The sequence below is a fragment of the Dermacentor andersoni genome, chromosome 3 (assembly GCF_023375885.2).
Source record: "Dermacentor andersoni chromosome 3, qqDerAnde1_hic_scaffold, whole genome shotgun sequence".
Lineage (NCBI taxonomy): Eukaryota > Metazoa > Arthropoda > Arachnida > Ixodida > Ixodidae > Dermacentor > Dermacentor andersoni.
Genome location: NC_092816.1, coordinates 6,426,141 through 6,438,677, shown reverse-complemented (window position 1 = coordinate 6,438,677; position 12,537 = coordinate 6,426,141). Strand labels below are relative to the sequence as shown.

Genomic DNA, 12,537 nt, shown 5'->3' with positions numbered 1-12,537 from the left:
AAGGAATTTTATTTTAGTTGAATGAATCTAACTGTGGCCCGCTTTAATTAAGGGGGTGGAGACATGAAAATTTTCGTTCATGCGTTCTTCAATTCAAGCGTTGCGTACTGCTTCAGGAAGCACGATACACACCGCGGGATTCATATATACCCGATAAATAACTAAATAATAGTATTATTATACCGAGCAATTTCGGTTTCGGTTTCTGGGCTCCGGGTGATGCTATGACGTCATAGGAGAGGAAACGCAACACGACTTGGTCACGTGGGTCACAAAAATAGTGACGTAAAACTATGCTGCGTCGTCTGCTCGCGCATACGCGTGCTCTGCCAGCAGAGGTAAACAACTGGCGATTCGAAGCGAATGTCGCGATTATTATAATTATTGCGAAGAGCGACAACAACGGTAAGAAAATATTGCGGCTTGTGAGAGTCGGTGATTCATTCCGAAGCGCCGTAAGCTTTAGCTTTGAAGTGAACCGGAAAAGGCCTAGCGACGATATCGGCGGCGCCGAACGATCAGAGGCGGTGAGGCTGCCGTCGGTGCCAGAGTGACCACTCCTCGGTCGCTGATTGTCCGCTTCGCCGTACGGCTGCCGCACAAATGGGTCCCGGGCCCGTCCTCTCTACGGCAAGGAAATCTCGCCGTTCGCGAGCGAAACCGCCGTCGCACGGGGGCCCGCGAACGACAAACGGCGTGCGGGGAGTTTCCGTGCCGGGAACGTGGACGGGCCTTCACATCGAGAAAGGCCAAGCGAACGAGATACCGCTCCGAGCTGCCGAACTATGCGACTGGCAGATGCTACATCAACTGCTCTCCGCGACAGCGCTGTGCGTGTCTCGGTAGCCAGGGGCCAGGGTTAGCTCGGTTGTTCTAGAAGCCTGTAGCATAGAGAAAGGATTTTTAGAATGACAGGAAGCTGAGCTAGTTGGTTAGGATTCATAATGCAACTAAGGGGGCAATCACGTTCAGACACGTACACAAGAGGAGAGAAGCGGACAACACGAACGCCGAATATCCTGGTCCCTTTCGGAGTCGGCCGGCTACACTCAACGTGTAGGCCCATCCACATTACTACCACACTCTAAGAAAAAAGAGAGTAAAAAGTGAGTCACGGCAACTTGACTCTCTTTTTTCTTACGAAGACCCATTTTCGCGCGGGTAGAGTCACAAAACAAGAGTCAACATTTGTGTATGGGTCGTTTGACTCTTAATAGCACACGAAGAGCCGTCGTGGAAGATCGCGACTCCTCTGATATTCGAGATGAGTCTGGCGAGAGAAAGATTAAAATGCAGGAGAAGAAATACCAGATAACGTCTTCTGTTTTAGGCAGGCCCTCGGGTTCCTGTCCTGGTTGTAATGCGGTGTATCATTCTTTCGTCCTTGTCATGTTCTGCAATTACATCGAACTCCATATATCGATTTTCCTTGAACATGTTTGTTAATATCTCACACACTTAAGTGATAGCTGGCTTCTATACTAAGGAAGACCCGGATTTGTCACACTGGATTCTGACCATAAGTAAATCTAAAAAAAAGCATTGGCTACTAAAGAGAGCACTGCAACGAGATAACAAGTTCAGTAGGCGCACTCAACAGTGTCAATTGTAAATGTAATTGCGCTACGTAAAATTAAATTTTGAGGATTTAGGTTCCAAAATCAAGATCTTGTTATGAGGCGCACGGTAATGGAAAACTGCAGATTTATTTTCAGCAGCTCGGGTTATTTAAAGTGCACGGAATGCACTTTTCGCATTCTGCCTCCATTGGAATGCGACTGCTGCGGTTTGATTGGACCCGTGACCTCGAGCTCAGCAACGCAACACCAAAGCCACTGGGCTACCGCAGTGCGCTGCGTTCCGCGACCAGAAACAAACATTAGCGTACGCAGCACTGCTTTTGAACCCCCTAGAAATGTAAAAACAAAAATGCAGCAGTTTCCCCCCAATGCTGCATGAACCACTGCACGAACAACTGCACGAACCAATGTTCGTAGTTTCATCGCCTGAATAAAGTGCAGTAAACAATCGCTTACTCCGTAAATTAGCAAGCACGGGGTCACGCGCGCACGTGCAAACATGAACAAATCTCACTCAATGACCGCGAACACTCGCTGTCACAGCGTCGGCGTGATGAAGGGCGCGAACACAGCGGACAGAACGCTTCTGCTGCCTCGTCCTTCAAAGCGTCTCCGAAACTTGAAATGGCGCTTTAAAAGCGCCTTCCCTCTCTCCCCCCCCCCCCCTCCCCCCGCTTTGCGCCCATCGGAAATTATCGCAAAGACAGAGCGAGAGTGGCGCTAGACCGGGCTAGAGCAACGGCCAGAGGAGGAGAGTGCTAAACCAGCGCCTCCTTTCCCCGGCTTGAGCGCGTTTTATCACGTGACCACCTATAGATACTTGCGACACCCATCCACGCACTATACGTCTCGGCTCACCCTCGTACACTTCCTTTAACGCGCACAGCCAACGGCGCAGGATAGGATCTTATCGCCCTTGACTATATACGTAAGCTCACGGCAACACCGACAGATATATTTCGGCGGTTGTGTCCATATAATTGCTATCGCAAAATTCGCAATAAATAGAAAATGTTACTAAGGACCAACCACGCTGCTTCTCCATGTCGTGATAGAGCGGTGAACTATAGTTTTAGAAAATGTGTTGCTAAATCTCCGCCAAATGAATACGCTCGCATTTGGTGACAGCGGCACACAGTCGCAAGAACTTGTGGAGGAAATACCGGAGTTCTGGCAGCTTCAAGTGCACTAGATCATTCAGTAACATGGGCGGCTTTGTAGTTCTACCTTACATCAGAGCAAACTGCACTCGACAGAAATCAAGGGCAGCCGCACCGTTATAGCTAAGTAAATTAAGGACAATTACGCCGCGTCTTCACACTTCGAGCACGCTCCGACAGCCCAACGATAGATATTTCAAACGCAACCACACTCGGACGAGCAAATTTTGCTTCTGCCAAGTGAACGTAGCGGGTATTTCAAGACGCGTGTTAAATTCATGGCTGTTTCATTCATGAACATTACTTAAGTGACGTAAAATTATCAGTGAGCAAAACAGTTTTTATCTCAACGCGAGGAAACAAAACCGAAACTAGCGCAACTGTTTTGCTCAGTTGTGCAGATAGAAAATGATCCAAAGCCGAAGCCGTCAATAGCATGACGCCATTTTACAGTTGCGCTGCATCACGCGCGAGTACGTTGTCGTTGAGTGGTTCTGAAATCGCTGCGTTAGGGGCGACTGCAACCAGGCGTTGCGGCAAGTTACGGTGGAAGCTTCTGTCCGTGCTGTGTGATTGCGACGAGGGAGACCGCCGCCAGCAGCAGCGTGTCGCCGATTTCGTCTTTGCCGACATCGAGCAAGTGTAGCTCGCCGGACCGTCACAAGCGCCCGAAGTGCTGCGGTTTGCACTGCATCTTTCATTGTGATATGGGAGATCGCAACGGACAGAGACGACCAGATGCATACGAACGACTACCAGCGGGGAGTGACCTGTGCCATATTTCTCTTAACGTCTCAGGTAAGCATATCAGCTTTTGTTCCGAGTTTACAAACGGCGCGTATTCGGCCCTTCCGGTGTGGCTACATTTTGCGCCACGTTTCTCTTGGCAGTTCACAGACGTTTCTTAGGCATGCGTGCGCGTATGTATGCGAAAATACTACTGGCAGACGGAAGCCTCAGGAGAGCATCTGAAATTATTTCAAAGCTGTACTGCCAGGAGAAACACCGTTCTTAACGACTCTAGTGACGAGTGGCCTGTCGCATCGAAAAATCCGTAGAATATCAAGTACTGCGTAACTTGAAGTGTAGATACAATACTCGCACCAGTGTGACTCTCGCTGGTGAAGACAGGTAGTCGAAAAGACAGCTTGTGTATTCTGAAGATTTACTAGCGCTTTGGGTATATTACGGCAAATAATGAAAGCGCAACAACGCTGTATGGCAGTGTCGGGCGATGTGGGAGCACAGATATTTTAAGAGCGGTAAAGCTCAAGCGAACAGACACAGCGCTTTAAAAGCGCTGAAACTGAACAAATTTTATGTGCATTTGGCTGTAAGTAGAAAACACATTAGCTTACAATTTAAGCCTATATATATAATGTATTATTTTTACGTAATCTTTATTTTCACAGTTGTAAATATTTAAAAGCATGAACTTGCTGCAGCATTTATATAGTAAATCCTACTAGGCTTACAAAACCTGGCTGTGTTATGTGGTGAAATTGTAATATTGCTACTGGGTTTTTTTTATATTGAGTCCGGCGTTTTATGAAAAAAAGGATCCTCTTATTTGTAGTTGTATGTTAGTGCGTATATTTGCCAAGCAGAAATGAGTTGATTGCAAAGTTGTACCTTCCAGTGAGCTGCATATGAACCCAAGTTTATCCTGTCTTGGCTATTGTAATGTGCATACAACAATTTTAAGTATATACAGCTGTATTTGGCTTAGTCGCTGCAGCATATTTTGTAAAAGTAGAAGGCCATTTATTATTTTGCTGCTTCCATGCAGAAATACCTTTTTTCTTGTACCAAGAAATGCTGGCAGTATTGAGTGAAATGAAGTGTGGTATATTTTTCTACTAACTTAATAAAGGAAATTTCGTCTGCCGTGTATCAGAGATTAGTTTACCTTCTTGTACTAAACGATGCGTTATGTCCTCGGCTACTGCTGTTGTCCTGTGTATTTTTATAATTTTGATATGTATTTTATTTTAGGTATTCAAGAAATGGCAACAGCCAGAAGTCGCCATCTTATCCAGCACATTATGGGTGAGACAAATTGTAGCAGGCACTTTTGCAATTCTCATTAGCATATGATGCTATCTGTTGTAATTTTTGTGTTCGCTTTCCTGTCTTTATGCATTTTAGTATTATTGTGCAAAGGGTAATAGTTTTACATTGAGACAGAGTAATCGTCCAAAGGGGAGACATGGCTGGAGAAGACAACACACACAAGCCTCCTTTGTCCGTATCTCTATTTTGCGCAGTTACTCTGTCGTTATCTACCAACAAGCCCAAATTCCTCATCAGCTACATTTACTAATGATCTGTTATTACAATTTCATTGACATAACATTGAAAGTACAGAAGTACACAGGAAGAGAGACTTGACGTGATGAAGAGCCATAGAACAAGGAGCATCGCTGGAGCCAATGTTTCGACAAAGATTTTTCTTGGGTCCAGTGAATTTTCTTGTTCTATCACTATTTACGGTTAAAAGAAAGCAGTATTGCTCTTGCTCAAGTATTATGCATTATAGAATAGAAATTAGCAGGGTGAAATATCAGGAATGTCAAAATTCTTGTATATTCGCTAGAGTGAAAGCCAGAAAAACAAGATGTTGAGAACCACATTGTTATTTTTCACTACCCAGTTTGGCCAGCTTCATTCCGAGCTTGCACTTTGTTGCATTAACGAGCACTGGAATTCGTTAATTGAATTAGCTTGGTGATTTACTTATGTTAAGAGATTTTGTACTTGTATTAATGCAGCTTACATAATACATGTAAAGAAATTTACAATAACATTTTAAGGTGGCAGGCTTGCAGTTGACTAGCAGGTCACTTGATGGTATGAGCTCAGGTTTCAACCGAGCTTCCATGCACAAATCGGTCGCACATTTTTTTTTTCATTGTTTGGATTTTCATAAACTTAAAGGGACACTAAAGCGAAAAATGATTTCTGCTGCATCAGTGAATTACCATTCTACAACACCAAAAACGCCACTCTTACAACGATAAGACGTTTGGCAAGCCACGAAAAGTGCAGGAACTAAATATGCGTGTAGACGCCTACTTAAGTTCCCGCACCTGGAGGCTGTGATGTCTTGGATTTTGATGGCATCTTCTAGGGCCTACTAATTATATATAGCGGTACAGATTGACTACATTGTGTTCTAAAGGAACCAAATAACAAACATGGGAAGTTTCGGGAACCTTTATTCAGCCAACACAGCCCAAATGCGAAAACATACTTTAGAATCCCTGATGTCACGCTTACGTACCGGCGCTGGGGTTTCGGCACGAAATTCAAATACTGATACTTGGGCCTTCATTTTCTCATCTAATAATCAAACTATTTTTTTGAAATGACTGCCTGCAGGGTTCTCAAACAATGCTTCATTAGTCTAAATTGATTTATTGTTTCACTTTAATGTCCCTTTAAGTACCGTTTCTTTTTTGGCGGGGTTCTAGTTGTGTAGTAGGACCTAACTGTTTGCCTTTATTTGTATTGGTAGCCATGTTACACAGACAGCTCAATTTTTATTGTAAATCGTGACGTGGTTGAACTAAGAACATTTGTGCAAATTTGTTGCAGGTACACTCTGGCGGCTCCTACCCCTGCGTCCTACCACCACCCTGTCCCGACTACGTCCACTAGGGAGTTGGCAGCTTTAGTGATGATGCCAAGCAGGCTGACAGCAGACAGAAATATTCAGGTAAATACCTGTAATTAAGCGGCGTCTTTTTGAGTGAAGTGGCTTGTAGCCACTCAGCAATGAAAGAAGTAACTTCGAAGCAGTTTAGACTCCCTTCTGTCTGTGCAGGGATGCTCAAGTCTATGCATTTTGTCTTAGCTTCCAAGAGGCTGTGTGTATTAGACGAAACGCGATGCACATTTTGAAACTACAAGAGACCAATGTAAAATTGTTTTCTTGTGTAACACAAAAACTACTTTGATAAAGCTTTACAAATTTAAAAACAATACAGTGTACTCTCATACATGGTATTTGGCATAAATTTGCTAGGGCTGCCTCAATGGTAAGTATGCCGATAAACGTACACCAAAACTGACTTCCTTTCCAAGTTCATCCTCCTCTCTCTGCTCTGCTGCATATTTTATCTTTCTGAAACCAGTTCTTGCACACAGCACAAGTCCTAAACACATGGATTACATAAATTTACTGCTTTTGCTGTAGTTCACTTTTGTGAAAATAAAGTTAATAAGCCATTTGGTCCATTTTTAATCGGCCATAATAAAATGAGCAGTGGCTAATAAGCAGTTAAGTTTTTGGTGTAAGGCCTCTCTTCATTGTCGTTAAAAATTTGGCCCTCTTAACGAAGGAACCAATTTTTTTGGCTATGCCATTTTATGATGCATATTTCGTGCGTTACACAAAATGTGACATAGTGTTTACGCCAGTGAAATTTTTTTTTGCTTTAAGTGTTGTGTGAAATTGAGATTTGTTCTATATTGAAGGGCCCCCAGTTTTCAAAAAGAAATTCCAAGTGGTCATATGCCAGGTTGGAACAGCTGGCATGGAATAGCCTACTGACACAAATAGGGAGGGTCGTGTACACTTGATTTTATGTTAAGATACTATTATTGATCTAGAAAAGACAAAATGAAGGATTTCATCCTACAAGCAGCTTTTCACATTCATTTACACTTTTGCACATTTATATACCTTGAGTCTGGTGACTTGTGTCTGTTTTCATCATCTGCTATGTGCAGATGGTAAACTTCAGATTTGCCCTATGGTGCAGAATATTTTGGTGCTTATATATTTGGATCTTTGTTTTTCAGGTTGCCTTGAAATTTTACCCAAGCCATGCACATACTCGGGCCAGGCCTCTTGCGAACTACGTATAACCAGGCTCAACGCATTACTGTCGAGTGAGTCCGGAGATCAAGGAAACCTGCTGTGCAACCATCGCGCAACACTTGGTGACCCCTCTACGTGTTCCATCTATCCAAACAGCATCACCAGCTGTTTCTTATCTTATCGATCACTTATCGAACCATGGATGAATGTTGGGGTGGAGTGATTTGAACAGACATTCTATTTGTCTCTTCAAATTCTTTGCAAATATTTCTATTATTATAATTCATATGTTTCTTTAGTACCTAGTTTTTAATAGTTCCTTTCTCGTAGCGTTCTGACCATTAACTCCTGCTATTATAATGTATACCTGTCTTTATGCCCCGTTTCTCATAGTTCTTTTGTACTTGTGGATGTAATTGATAGGTTCTTAATTCTTGTTGTACAGAAGGCCAAAATGCCAACTTAAGGCATTTTTTCTTCCTTTTATAATCTACAGCACTGCAATGTGTTCAAGAAATGTAACATAACACAGGCTCTGGTGCAGGATAAATTTAAGAGCAATATAGAGTACTTATCTCAAGCACCCGTTATTTTTGAAAAACTCAAGGATATAGGAGCACAAGAAAGAAAATATTGATCTAGAGAAACATGGCTTCCCCTCATAAGTCTGGTAATAATGTGACTTCCCTTCACTGCAAAGATACTGGTACTCGCATGCAAGGTTTGAGACATGAAAGCTATGATACCCTTGGCATTTCTCGGTGCTTATTTGCCACACTGACGAATGTCAAAGGCAGCATAGGTTATATGCACTCATTGGTTGTATTACACCTTTTGAGTATTGCATTTCTCAAACACACAGGTTTACAGCAGTGCTTTAAATAGCAGATGTATTTCCTAATTTTCAGAATTTGTTAGTGCAAGATTAATGCTACAGATCATGTATGAATAATTTTACGGACTATATGTCCATGGATGCATGCTTCTTCTGATGACGAAGCAGTGCCATGTGGTTGGGGGATGAATGTCTTTATTTCAGATTTAAACATTGGCTTCCAGGTCTGGGTTAGTCTCCTACACTGAGTATTCTAGGTCAGAGCCCATTTACTAGAGGAAAGTGAATTAAACTAGGAATTGTAAACACCAAAAGATCTTGTTCGGGACAATAATGTGACAATCAGCAAGGTTCTTTGTGCATTCATTTCCAAATTTGTGAGATTATATTTTGACTGGTTTCACTAACGCGAGAACAAATATTTGTTTGTTCTCACACTAGAGTTGGCTGCCCCCATTGCCACACAACCCCTTTACAGGCTAAAAATTCAGTGTATTAATAGGCTGTTTTTTGGTTTTGCGCACTCAGTGTTAAGGGATCCAAACGATGACATACAACAGAATGCAGAAAAATGACTAAGGAATACAAGCAGGGCGTGGGGCTTTTTAGGCAGATGCGTGCATGTGCTATTTATAAAACTCCCTATGGTATGCCTGAAGGCATTTTCTAACCCTTTTGTAGAAACACTAACACCCACTTATTAAGGGGAAATGGTTCTCGAAACAACTTTTTTTAATTATTTGTACTAGAGGTTTGAATATACTGCCATTCATAGGGAGCTTTATGTAGATTTGAATTGTCGTTGGTTTTTGTATAGCTGGTGTTTTTTAGTTATATCCTACATAGTGGCAAAATATTTTTATGCGCACTTGTAAATATTTCCCAATTATTTTTTCAGGCTACAATTTTTGGTAATAATGGTATTCATTGCAGAAAGGGCTAGTACATGGCATTTAATAAAAAAGGTATTGGTCTGTAGATTTTCTGTCTTCAGCATTTGTTCTGTTCCACAGCTGTTTCTCGGAATCTGAAATGATGTACCCATCTCTTTGTTAGCGATAAACAGGGAACTCTGTCAGTATGTTTTGTTTAAAATGGAGCTGATCAACCCAATAGTTGGCTATTTGCTAATTATAAATTACAACAATAATAGTACAGGACCATAAAAACAGATTGATGCTGAATAACAACTGTGCCCAGCTACATCCACACAGTTGTGCCACACAATGTGCAGGTGTTCAGAAGAGCCAAATGCCCCAGAGAGAAAGCAAGAGTAACCTATTGTTTGTCATCTTGTAGAAGCAGATTATGCGCCAGATGTAATTTATGCTCGGTAAATGCATAAATCAGTCATGTGAGGTGTCTCACCTCAGGTTGCAAGTTCGAACTTCTTGTAATCTTGCTTGTTTTTATTTTGTTTCCTTTGTGAGCATGAGTGACTTAGTTGCCTTGGCACATATTGTAAAAACTGTTTCTTCACTGGGAATCGCAAAATTTCAATTACACATAATATTCCCAGTTACTAATATGGTAGACTTCGAGCTTAAATCTCTTATCTTTCATATGTTTATCTACCAAATAGTTTTATCATTCATTGAAATATATCCATGCAATGCACAGTGGGAACCCAAATTATAAATATCTGTTCTTGCTTTCCACCCTGCTCTACAACATAATGAAGATACAAAGCAAAACTATAAGTTTGCAATTGTCCTCCATAACCAGAGTTTCGCTTAGAATTTGAAAAACAAAATTGACATCCTGCTATGGTGTGAGAGTTGCTTTGGGCACCAAGTGAACTGCGTAGCACCTGTGCTAGAGTACACAACAAAGCAGAAAATCGCACAAGATTGGAATGGCAGCGGTAAGTTAAGAACAGATGTTTTATTTCGCGCACCATTTATGTGGCTTATCATCTGCTCCTGTTTTATTTTGTGGGAACGCATACATTAGGAAGACAATTTTTTGTACCAATCTTACCTTAGCGGGACACCAGAGAAAGGTAGAAATCAAGAACAGGTATTCACACTTTGTTGCCCACAGTGTATTATCTGGATGTGTTTCACTCTACAAAAGACTACTGTGGTAGATAATCATAAAGACAAAGACAAAAGAATTAAAAGTGGTATGTGTCAGTCATCTTTCCGTGACCTCCAGTGTTTATAGAAACACTTCTTTCTGTATATGTGCCAAGCCGTTGGGAGGCTTTACGTAACTCAGTCATGCTTTCCAAGTTAAAAATCGGAATAAGGACAATCACAAGAACATCATATGAGGAATTTGTAAATGTGGCACCTAATGTAACTTATTTATGTATGTGCTGAGGGTAGATTACAGCCAGTGCATAATATGCTCTTACAGGATAACTTGTGATGAGTAAAAAAAGCCTTCCTCACATCTTCCTCCTTGTTTCTTTTGGATCTTGTTGCACCATGTGTATTGTTACAGCTGCGTGCATGCAGCTGGGTATAGTTTGTTTGTGTTCTGCTTCCTCCCTTGTCCTCATTATTCATGTGCTATCTTTGCCGTAACAAAATACAGCTACCTGTGCTACATATTTTGTCAGCGTGTTTGCATTATGGCAAGCTTTGTATTAGCGGTTATTGCAATCTGTGAAATAGTCTGTGTCAGCTATCATGCTTCGTCTTGGAAAAGTATGTTTGTCAACATAAATAAACAATTAGTATAAATGTTGCTGTATTTATTTTTGTAATATTATCTGTTGTGAAGCTTTTATACACTGTTGCATGTTGTATGACAGAATAAAATTGATGCACAACTTTTTAATGTGGTATTTTTCAGATCAATTTTCAACTGACGCTAACGCGCACAAGTTGTGGGGGAAAAGTGCAAACAAGAGTACCATAAGGTAAGACAGCTGTTTTTACTGTTAGATTGGATTATCAATTGCCAACCAGTTGTTTTCAGCAAGCATAGTATAACGCATAGATTATGTAATCTAAGTTGGAATATTGTTTTTATTGCACTTGATTATCTGGGTCTCCTTTGTACATAGTGCAGCCTTTTTTATTTGTTATGTGTAGCTTACTTGCTTAAAATGTTAAGTCGTAAGTTCTAAATAATAACACGTCTCAAAGAACAGTGAAATAGGTTTAACTGATAAATGTTTTGACATTAGAGACTTGTGCAGTGCGGAATTGAACTTCTACATGAGTTACATAATATTTTGGGGTCTCATTATGGTTCTGAGTTGCATTGGAGTGTCATGCATATGCACCTGCAGGCTACATATTGGATGTTTAAGACTGTTTTGCATGGTTGGCTATTGATTCCAGTTTAATAGTAATGAGAACTGTCTTGCTTTCATGGTGATTCGGTGCTGACTAATGCATTTGAATTTTCCAGAAGACGACAAAGGGTGATGAAATGTTAACTTTTTGTTGCTAACCTGCCATGTCCTTTTTGGCAAGTTTGCTATGGGTTCTTTCTTATATGTTGTCTTTTTACAGTATTCATCTTAAGAACTAGCCATAGTCGTGTGTACTTACAGCAAAAGTTGGTGACACATTTTGAAAAGCAGCTCGACACTGCCATCTGAGAGTCAAACGACTTACATGGACTAGTTATTTTACTCTACCTGCAAGAGTCCTGCACCACGCACTAAGGGTAACTTGACACACACTGCTGGAGTCATCAGACTCATCAAGAATAGTTACTCGAATCCTTCAGCAGTGGTCATGTGACCCTTTATCTTGAGTCGTCTGACTCATGCAGAATAGTTAACGGACTCCCTCAGCACTAGTCGTGTAACCCTTTTGAGAGGGTTAGGAGTCTACTACAAGAGAGTGGGCATGACTATTGGGTGTGGAGTCACGTAACCACCTTGTATCGAGCACAGATAGTCTCGGGACTCTCTTCCGAAAGAGAGTTCGGGTGTCTCCCACAAAGTGTGTCGTATACGTGGCGAGTCCAGACTCCGAAAAGAGTAAGCGGTACTCCTTTTTTTCTTAGTGTGCATGTTACTACAGTGTACTAGCATAGAATAAATAACCAACTGGGAGAAGGGAAACTGTACCTTTCGAACTGGTTCGAAAATAAGCAGCGGCAGCGCATGGAACTTACTTAGGTGGACGCCAGATAACGTTGCTCAATCCGGAAGCGGAAGTACACTTTTTT

The 12,537-nt window shown here is 41.6% G+C and overlaps 1 long non-coding RNA gene across 1 annotated transcript; it reads left to right on the top strand.

The window, feature by feature from the left end:
• The first annotated feature begins 3,170 nt into the window (after nucleotides 1–3,170).
• LOC126520962 (uncharacterized) lies at nucleotides 3,171–11,187 on the top strand. The gene is made up of 4 exons (XR_007597160.2): nucleotides 3,171–3,538; nucleotides 4,736–4,789; nucleotides 6,338–6,458; nucleotides 7,547–11,187. It is a non-coding gene; the product is annotated as an uncharacterized lncRNA (long non-coding RNA).
• The last annotated feature ends 1,350 nt before the right edge of the window (nucleotides 11,188–12,537 follow it).